This window comes from Oncorhynchus mykiss, chromosome 10, assembly GCF_057628025.1.
Source record: "Oncorhynchus mykiss isolate SJ-2025 chromosome 10, ASM5762802v1, whole genome shotgun sequence".
Lineage (NCBI taxonomy): Eukaryota > Metazoa > Chordata > Actinopteri > Salmoniformes > Salmonidae > Oncorhynchus > Oncorhynchus mykiss.
This window is the reverse complement of record NC_143031.1, coordinates 74948347-74957500: the sequence shown is the minus strand read 5'-3', so window position 1 is coordinate 74957500 and position 9154 is coordinate 74948347. Positions and strand designations below refer to the sequence as shown.

At 44.6% G+C, this 9154-nt stretch overlaps 1 long non-coding RNA gene and 1 pseudogene across 2 annotated transcripts in view; one reads left to right on the top strand and one right to left on the bottom strand.

Annotated features, from left to right (window-relative positions):
* The window catches only part of LOC149980295 (uncharacterized), a 5828-nt pseudogene extending 844 nt beyond the window's left edge, over positions 1-4984 (top strand). Inside the window, exons 2-4 of the transcript XR_016484066.1 lie at positions 3330-3702; positions 3753-4242; positions 4302-4984. The product of XR_016484066.1 is annotated as an uncharacterized LOC149980295 (transcript). The remainder of the gene's footprint in view (positions 1-3329; positions 3703-3752; positions 4243-4301) is intronic.
* LOC149980294 (uncharacterized) overlaps positions 1-9154 on the bottom strand; it is a 15077-nt gene extending 5923 nt beyond the window's left edge. Inside the window, exons 1-3 of the long non-coding RNA XR_016483939.1 lie at positions 9045-9154; positions 8633-8950; positions 8394-8536 (exon numbers count right to left, since the gene is read on the bottom strand). This is a non-coding gene — a long non-coding RNA (uncharacterized LOC149980294). The remainder of the gene's footprint in view (positions 1-8393; positions 8537-8632; positions 8951-9044) is intronic.

Below are 9154 nucleotides of genomic sequence, written 5' to 3'. Positions count from 1 at the left end.
AAGTTGTATTACAAAAGTAGTTTGAAATATTTTGGCAAAGTTTATAGGCAACTTTTGAAATGTTTTGTAGTGACGTTGTGTTTTGGAAAGCTGTTTTTTTCCGGATCAAACCTGCTTTATAAATGGACATTTTGGGTATACATGGACGGAATTAATCGAGAAAAAAAAGGACCAATTGTGATGTTTATGGGACATATTGGAGTGCCAACAAAGAAGCTCGTCAAAGGTAATGCATGTTTTTTTTTTTATTTCAGCGTTTTGTGTAGCGCCTGCTACGCTAGTTATTTTGTTTACAACTGGTTCAGGTGGGTGCATGCTATCAGATAATAGCTTCTCATGCTTTCCCCGAAAAGCATTTTTAAAATCTGACATGTTGGCTGGATTCACAACGAGTGTAGCTTTAATTGAGTACCCTGCATGTGTGATTTAACCAGTTGGATTTAGGCGGCGCTATTTTAATTTTTGGATGTAAAACGTTCCCGTTTTAAACAAGATATTTTGTCACGAAAAGATGCTTGACTATGCATATAATTGACAGCTTTGGAAAGAAGACACTCTGACGTTTCCAAAACTGCAAAGATATTGTCTGTGAGTGCCACAGAACTGATGTTACAGGCGAAACTAAGATAAAAATCCATCCAGGAAGTGCCGCATTTTTTGAAACCGCCTCATGCCAATGACTCCTTATATGGCTGTGAATGAGCTACGCATGTGCTTACGTTTTCCACGTTTTCCCCAAGGTGTCTACAGCATTGTGACATCTTTTTAGGCATTTCCCTTGAAGAATGGCTGTAAGGGACCATATTTGGCAAGTGGTCACATGGTGTCTCCCGCAGAAAACCTTGCGTAAAATACTGAGGTAGCCATTTTTCCAATCGCTTCTTATTAGAAACCAACTGCCTCGACGGATATATTATCGAATACATATGTTAAAAACACCTTGAGGATGGATCCTAAACAACGTTTGCCGTGTTTCTGTCGATATTATGGAGCAAATTTTGAAAAAAGTTTGCCGTTATAGTTGTAGCATTTTAGGGTCGATTTCTCAGTCATGCATGATGAAGAAACGGGAGCTATTTCGCCTACAAAAATAATATTTTTGGAAAAAAGGAACATTTGCTATCTAACTGGGAGTCTCCTGAGTGAAAGCATCTGAAGTTCTTCAAAGGTAAATGATTTAATTTGGTTGCTTTTCTTATTTTCGTGAAAATGTTGCCTGCTGCCAGCAGAGCTAGCATAGCATTATGCCATGATAAACTTACACAAATGCTTGTCTAGCGTTGGCTGTAACGCATATTTTGAAAATCTGAGATGACAGTGTTGTTAACAAAAGGCTAAGCTTGTGTTTGAATATATTTATTTAATTTAATTTGCGATTTTCATGAATAGGAAAAGTTTCTAGGGGTATTTATGTCCGTTGCGTTATGCTAATGCGTTTGAGGCTATGATTATGCTCCCGGATACGGGTTTGCTCGTCGCAACTTTAATGAAAGTTTGAGTTTTAAAGCGTTTTATTTGAATTTGGCGCTATGCATTTCCCGAGGCTATTGGCCACTTGAGACGCTAGCGTCTTACTATCCCCAAGAGGTTTAATGTATGTAGAATGCTGGACTGACTGTTCTCAAAGTGTGTGATGTAAATGTGGATGTACAGTGCCTTGCGAAAGTATTTGGCCCCCTTGAACTTTGCAACCTTTTGCCACATTTCAGGCTTCAAAGATAAAGATATAAAACTGTATTTTTTTGTGAAGAATCAACAACAAGTGCGACACAATCATGAAGTGGAACGACATTTATTGGATATTTCAAACTGTTTTAACAAATCAAAAACTGAAAAATTGGGCGTGCAAAATTATTCAGCCCCTTTACTGTCAGTGCAGCAAACTCTCTCCAGAAGTTCAGTGAGGATCTCTGAATGATCCAATGTTGACCTAAATGACTAATGATGATAAATACAATCCACCTGTGTGTAATCAAGTCTCCGTATAAATGCACCTGCACTGTGATAGTCTCAGAGGTCCGTTAAAAGCGCAGAGAGCATCATGAAGAACAAGGAACACACCAGGCAGGTCCGAGATACTGTTGTGAAGAAGTTTAAAGCCGGATTTGGATACAAAAAGATTTCCCAAGCTTTAAACATCCCAAGGAGCACTGTGCAAGCGATAATATTGAAATGGAAGGAGTATCAGACCACTGCAAATCTACCAAGACCTGGCCGTCCCTCTAAACTTTCAGCTCATACAAGGAGAAGACTGATCAGAGATGCAGCCAAGAGGCCCATGATCACTCTGGATGAACTGCAGAGATCTACAGCTGAGGTGGGAGACTCTGTCCATAGGACAACAATCAGTCGTATATTGCACAAATCTGGCCTTTATGGAAGAGTGGCAAGAAGAAAGCCATTTCTTAAAGATATCCATAAAAAGTGTTGTTTAAAGTTTGCCACAAGCCACCTGGGAGACACACCAAACATGTGGAAGAAGGTGCTCTGGTCAGATGAAACCAAAATTGAACTTTTTGGCAACAATGCAAAACGTTATGTTTGGCGTAAAAGCAACACAGCTCATCACCCTGAACACACCATCCCCACTGTCAAACATGGTGGTGGCAGCATCATGGTTTGGGCCTGCTTTTATTCAGCAGGGACAGGGAAGATGGTTAAAATTGATGGGAAGATGGATGGAGCCAAGTACAGGACCATTCTGGAAGAAAACCTGATGGAGTCTGCAAAAGACCTGAGACTGGGACGGAGATTTGTCTTCCAACAAGACAATGATCCAAAACATAAAGCAAAATCTACAATGGAATGATTCAAAAATAAACATATCCAGGTGTTAGAATGGCCAAGTCAAAGTCCAGACCTGAATCCAATCGAGAATCTGTGGAAAGAACTGAAAACTGCTGTTCACAAATGCTCTCCATCCAACCTCACTGAGCTCGAGCTGTTTTGCAAGGAGGAATGGGAAAAAATGTCAGTCTCTCGATGTGCAAAACTGATAGAGACATACCCCAAGCGACTTACAGCTGTAATCGCAGCAAAAGGTGGCGCTACAAAGTATTAACTTAAGGGGGCTGAATAATTTTGCACGCCCAATTTTTCAGTTTTTGATTTATTAAAAAAGTTTGAAATATCCAATAAATGTCGTTCCACTTCATGATTGTGTCCCACTTGTTGTTGATTCTTCACAAAAAATACAGTTATATCTTTAGGTTTGAAGCCTGAAATGTGGCAAAAGGTCGCAAAGTTCAAGGGGGCCAAATACTTTCGCAAGGCACTGTATATTGTATATTTCATCCAGGATGGGGAATTTTCATTCTATTCTCTTCCAGGTTTCAGCACCCAGGGAAGACAATCCCACCACTGGGGAAGAGGTGTTGGGAAATGATCAGGAGGAGGCACAAGAACCTGAGCATGAGGGGGCTGGACACCCTGTACAGGGTGAGAGCTGAGTGGGCCTGCACGTCCGTCCATGGACAACTTCTCCACTTCTTATGAGAAGCACTTGGAAGAGAGTGGGTTGAGGGGGAAACCCAGACAAATCTAAAAGTGTGACGAGTCTGGGTTTAGTAGCAGTCAGAGCAGGCACAAAGTGCTGTCCCCCTGGGGCGTGAAACACACCAGCATGCTCTGCGGACCAAGGAACACATCACCGAGCTGGCCTGCTTCAGAGAGAGAGGACGAGACAGAGAGAGAGATGCCCCCGTTACCTGCTGTTAACTTTAAAATGATTGGAATGAATTATCCAAAGAGAGTGTAGAGAGTGTTTCCCCTGCGGCCACAACACATTGGGAGGCCCCTCCCAAGCCTTGTATGGACCGTCAAACAGTGGCTACATTGACCGGGACCTGTTCAGGAAGTGGTCTGAGTACTGCAATAAGCATACAGTGAAAGAGCACCCTCTCCTTCTTCTCTTCGATGGGCACAAGATCCACATGGACCCAGAGGTGATCGCGGCAGCACCACGGGAAGACTTCTATGTCTTCCACCTCACTGCACCTATGCCCTGTAGCCTCTGGACGTGGCATAGTCTGGCTCTTTAAAGGCTGAGTTCTCCTAGGTAGCTGGAGACCTCAGCCATGTTGACCACTCCTACATGGTAAACAAATCAGAATTTGCCAGAGCACTCCGCTACCCGTCCCAGCGCTGCAAGGACATGCGCTATGTGGTGGAAGAGTTTAAGAAATATGGCCTCTTCCTTTTTGACCCTTCAGCCATTGAAAGGTCCCGTCTAATGCCGTCTTGGTCCCTACCGGGTCCCACCATCGCATCTCCTTGAATAGCAGCACTGTGTCGTCCACCAGCACCACCTCCCCAGAGACCACAGGAGGACCCCCAGCCTCTGCTCCAGTCCCAGCCCTGGAAGAGCACCCCCTAATAGAGGGGCTGATAGCGAAGGACCTGGGGCACATCCTAACTGTCCTGAAGTATCGGCTATACCAATACAGAAGACTCTCAGTTGTTACCACATGCCTCACCGGGGAGGAATACACGTGCCAGTGGCCGGAGAGGGGTGAGAAGGAGAGGGCCGAGGCAGAGGAGAAAGGGCATCGAGCAGCGCTCAGAACACAGAGGGCACAGGAGAGGGCTGCTATGGATGAGACCATTGATGCCATCGCCTCAGCTGGACGCCCCACAGGAATCCCCCTGACAGCTTCGTCACCACCGCCAGTGCCTCCCAGTGTGCAACACCTATAGGAGCCGCTGGAGCCTCCTGCTGCCGACATAGGCCACGTGCCTGTTCTCTCAGCCACACCACTGTCGGTCCTTCAACCCCACCACCACAAACACTAGCTCCACCAAGCCATTGTCAGCGGTTTCATCCACCACCACGATGCACACCACACCCCTGTCTGTCACCACTGAAGCGGCCTCCTCTGGACCAATTACCTCCTCCATCTCCTCTAGTCACACCACCACAGCAGCCTTGTCTGGTGTCCCTGCCCCCTGCAATTTGAATACAGCCACCTCCACCAACGCATGTTAAATTATGAAAAAAAAAAATATATATTTTTTTTTAAACAGCAATGTTTAAAATGTTTCTCTTTACATATCTACAGTCCATAGCACCAGCTCTCAAGGCATGTCCACCTCCTCCAAAACTTCTGCAGCTTCCTCCAGAGGTATTGAGGCTCCGGGCCATGGATTATCGCTGGAGGCTCTGGGCCATGGATTATCATTGGAGGCTTTGTTCCACGGATCATCACTACAGGATCCGGGCCATGGATCATCACTGGAGGCTTCGTGCCATGGATCATCACTGGAGGCTTCGTACGTGGAGCCGGAACAGGTCTCACCGGACTGAGGAGATGTACTGGCAGCCTGGTACGTGGAGCTGCCACAAGGCAGCCTGGCTGGATACCCACTTTAGCTCGGTGAGTGTGGAGAGCTGGCACAGGACGCACTGGGATAAGAAGGCACACTGGAGGCATAGTGCGTATAGCCGGCGTACGATATACTGGGCTGTGGAGGCGCGCTGGAGGTCTGGAGCGCAGAGCTGGCACAACGCGTCCTGGCTGAATACCACTGTAGCACGGCAAGTGCGGGAAGCTGGCACAGGCCGCACTGGGTTTTGCTGGCGAACTGGGGATACCATGCGTAGAGCTGGCGCATGATATCCTGGGCTGAAGAGACGCACCGGAGACCAGGAGCGCTGAGCCGGCACAATCCGTCCTCTCTGAATACCCACTCTAGCACGGCAACAGCGGGGAGCTTGCACAGTGCGCACCGGCTGTGGATACGCACTGAAGAGACGGTGCACAGAACCGGAAAACGTGGCACTTGAACCGTGACCAACTCATCATTGTGTTTACAGGGAGTTGGTTCTCGTTCACCCTTTAGTTCTGTTCGTTCTGCTCGCTGCGCTCGCCAACCCGTGTCCCCCCCCCAATATTTGGGGAAGGCTGCCTATCTTGCTTCTATCCTTGCCGTGACTCCTGGTATCGCCGCCGTTCCTCACTCGCTCCTTCCGCCTGTTTCCACGGCAGGCTCTCATGCCATTACCTCCTCTCATGTCCATGATGTCCTCCACTCCGGGGCACGCTGCTTGGTCCGTTGGTGGTGTGATCTTCTGTTACGGCTCTCGTTTGTAGAAGGAGTGGACCAAGGTGCAGCGTGGTAGGCGTACATCGTCTTTTTATTGATGACACCAAAACAAAATAACAAAGACAAAAAAACGAATGTGCACAGTTATGTAAGGCTAAGAACCTATTCAGAAAACGGAAAAAGGGCTGCCTAAGTATGATCCCCAATCAGAGACAACGATAGTCAGCTGCCTCTGATTGGGAATCATACCCGGCCAACAAAGAAATATACAAACTAGAATGCCAACCCCAAATCACACCCTGACCTAACCAAATAGAGAAATAAAAATTCTCTATAAGGTCAGGGTGTGACACATACGGTTCTGTGTGTAATTTCCCTCAAGGCAAGAATGTCTGTGTTCTGCCAAAGAGCCCGGATCTCTAACCCATTGAGCACGTCTGGGACCTGTTGGATCGGAGGGTGAGGGCTAGGGCCATTCCCCCCAGAAATGTCCGGGAACTTGCAGGTGCCTTGGTGGAAGAGTGGGGTAACATCTCACAGCAAAAACTGGCAAATCTGGTGCAATCCATGAGGAGAAGATGCGCTACAGTACTTCAATTCTTATGGCTGAAATCCTGGTAACGGGATCGATATGACAACAGCCAGTGAAAGTGCAGGGCGCCAAATTCAAACAACAGAAATCTCATAATTAAAATTCCTCAAACATAACATTTTAAATGTAATCTTGTTGTTAATCCCAACAAAGTGTCTGATTTCAAATAGGCTTTTAGCGGAAGCACCACAAACGATTATGTTAGGTCACCGCAAAATCACAGACAAACACAGTAATTTTTCCAGCCAAAGACAGGAGTCACAAAAAGCAGATATAGAGATAAAATGAATCACAAACCTTTGATGATCTTCATCAGATGACACTCGTGACTTCATGTTACACAATACGTATGTGTTTTGTTCGATAAAGTTAATATTTTTTACAAAAACCTCAGTTTACATTGGTGCCATGTTCAGAAATGCCTCCAAAATATCCGGAGAAATTGCAGAGAGCCACATCAAATAACATAAATACTCATCATAAACTTTGATGAAAGATACATGTTTTACATAGAATTAAAGATACACTTCTTCTTAATGCAACCGCTGTGTCAGATTTCAAAAAGCTTTACGGCAAAAGCACAATATTCAATCATCTGAAAACAGCGTTCAGCCACAAAAGGAATACAGTTACCCGCCAAATTGTGCATTCAACAAAACTCATAAAAAGCATTATAAATCTTCACTTACCTTTGCTGATCTTCGTCGGAATGCACTCCCAGGACTCCCACTTCCACAATAAATTTTTGTTTTGTTTCGGTAATGTCCATAATTTATGTCCAAATAGCTACTATTGTTAGAGAGTTTGGGAAACAAATCCAAAGTCACGAAGTGCGTTCACTAAAAGCTGATGAAATGTCCAAAAGTTCTGAAACAGTCAGTAGAAACATGTCAAACGATGTATTGAGTCAATCTTTAGAATGTTTTTAACATAAATCTTGAATAACGTTCCAACCGGAGAATTACATTGACTTCAGATGAGCGATGGAACAGAGCTCCCTCTCATGTGAACGCGCATGGTTAGATTATGGTCAGGTCATGGCAGACCTGACTAATTCCCCTCTCATTCGGCCCCCCTTCATAGTAGAGGCATCAGACAAAGTTCTGCAGACTGTTGACATCTAGTGGAAGCTGTAGGAAGTGCAAACTCATCCATATCTCGCTGTAATTTCAATAGGATCTTGGTTAAAAATCGACCAGCCTCATAATTCCCACTTCCTGTCTAGATTTTTTCTCAAGTTTTTGCCTGCCATATGAATTATTTTATACTCACATACATAATTCAAACAGTTTTAGAAACATCAGTGTTTTCTATCCAATATGAATAATAATATGCATATATTAGCAACTGGGACTGAGGAGCAGGCAGTTTAATATGGGCACATCTGGGCACCTTTCATCCAAGCTACTCAATACTGCCCCTTCAGCCATAAAAAAGTTAATGTAGCTGGTGGCCACACCAGATACTGACTGTTACTTTTGATTTTGACCCCCCCCCCCCCCCCCCCCCTTTTGTTCAGGGACACATTATTCCATGTCTGTGGAACTTGTTCAGTTTATGTTCATAGAAATATTTATTTTTGCTGAGTTTATATAATTTCATGCAAACTTTTGTTTCTGAGAGGAAATGTATTTTAAAAATTGACAGTGATATGTACATTTGCAATGCAGTTGGTTATACACGTTGAATACTAAACAGAGAAGTAGATGATAATAAAGAAACTGTAGTATTTTAGTATTAATAATGTATTATCTATTACCTGTTCTTCTCTGCTGTTTATAATAACCAACTCTCCTCCCATTGTTCTGCACTCCCTCTGACCGGCCCCAGCTGAGTCCATCGTGGAGGAGACATAATAACAGCTGGTGCCAAACTTCCACCATCCAGCTAGACAGGGTTTCTCTGAGATGAACACATCAGAACAGCAGGCATTCAAAAGTCAACAAAATATATGACATCTCTTCTATGTACTAAATGAAATAAATGAACTCCACTCACCATAGAACCTAACCCTGATCTGTAGCTGGTCTCTCTCTTCATTCATGTTGTTGTAACTGGTCTTTAGCTGGTTTCTCTCTTCAGTCATGTTGTTGCAACTGGTCTGTAGCTGGTCTCTCTCTTTGGTCAGGGTGTTGTAACTGGTCTGTAGCTGGTTTCTCTCTTCAGTCATGTTGTTGTAACTGGTCTGTAGCTGGTCTCTCTCTTTGGTCAGGGTGTTGTAACTGGTCTGTAGCTGGTTTCTCTCTTCAGTCATGTTGTTGTAACTGGCCTGTAGCTGGTCTCTCTCTGTTGAGTAGTGATGACCAATGACTCCATCTGTAATATAGAAGAGTTCATTAAAAATGTAATTTCCTCACCATTGATGATTAAGTAGGCTACTTAAGTCTCAGTGACAACATACTAAACTTACAGTAGACAGACAGGCCTATGATCCCAGCCAATAAGAGAACACACAGCAGCCCCAGACACACTGCAGCAATTCCAGAGGGTCTCTTCCACCACTGAAAATGCACTAAACCA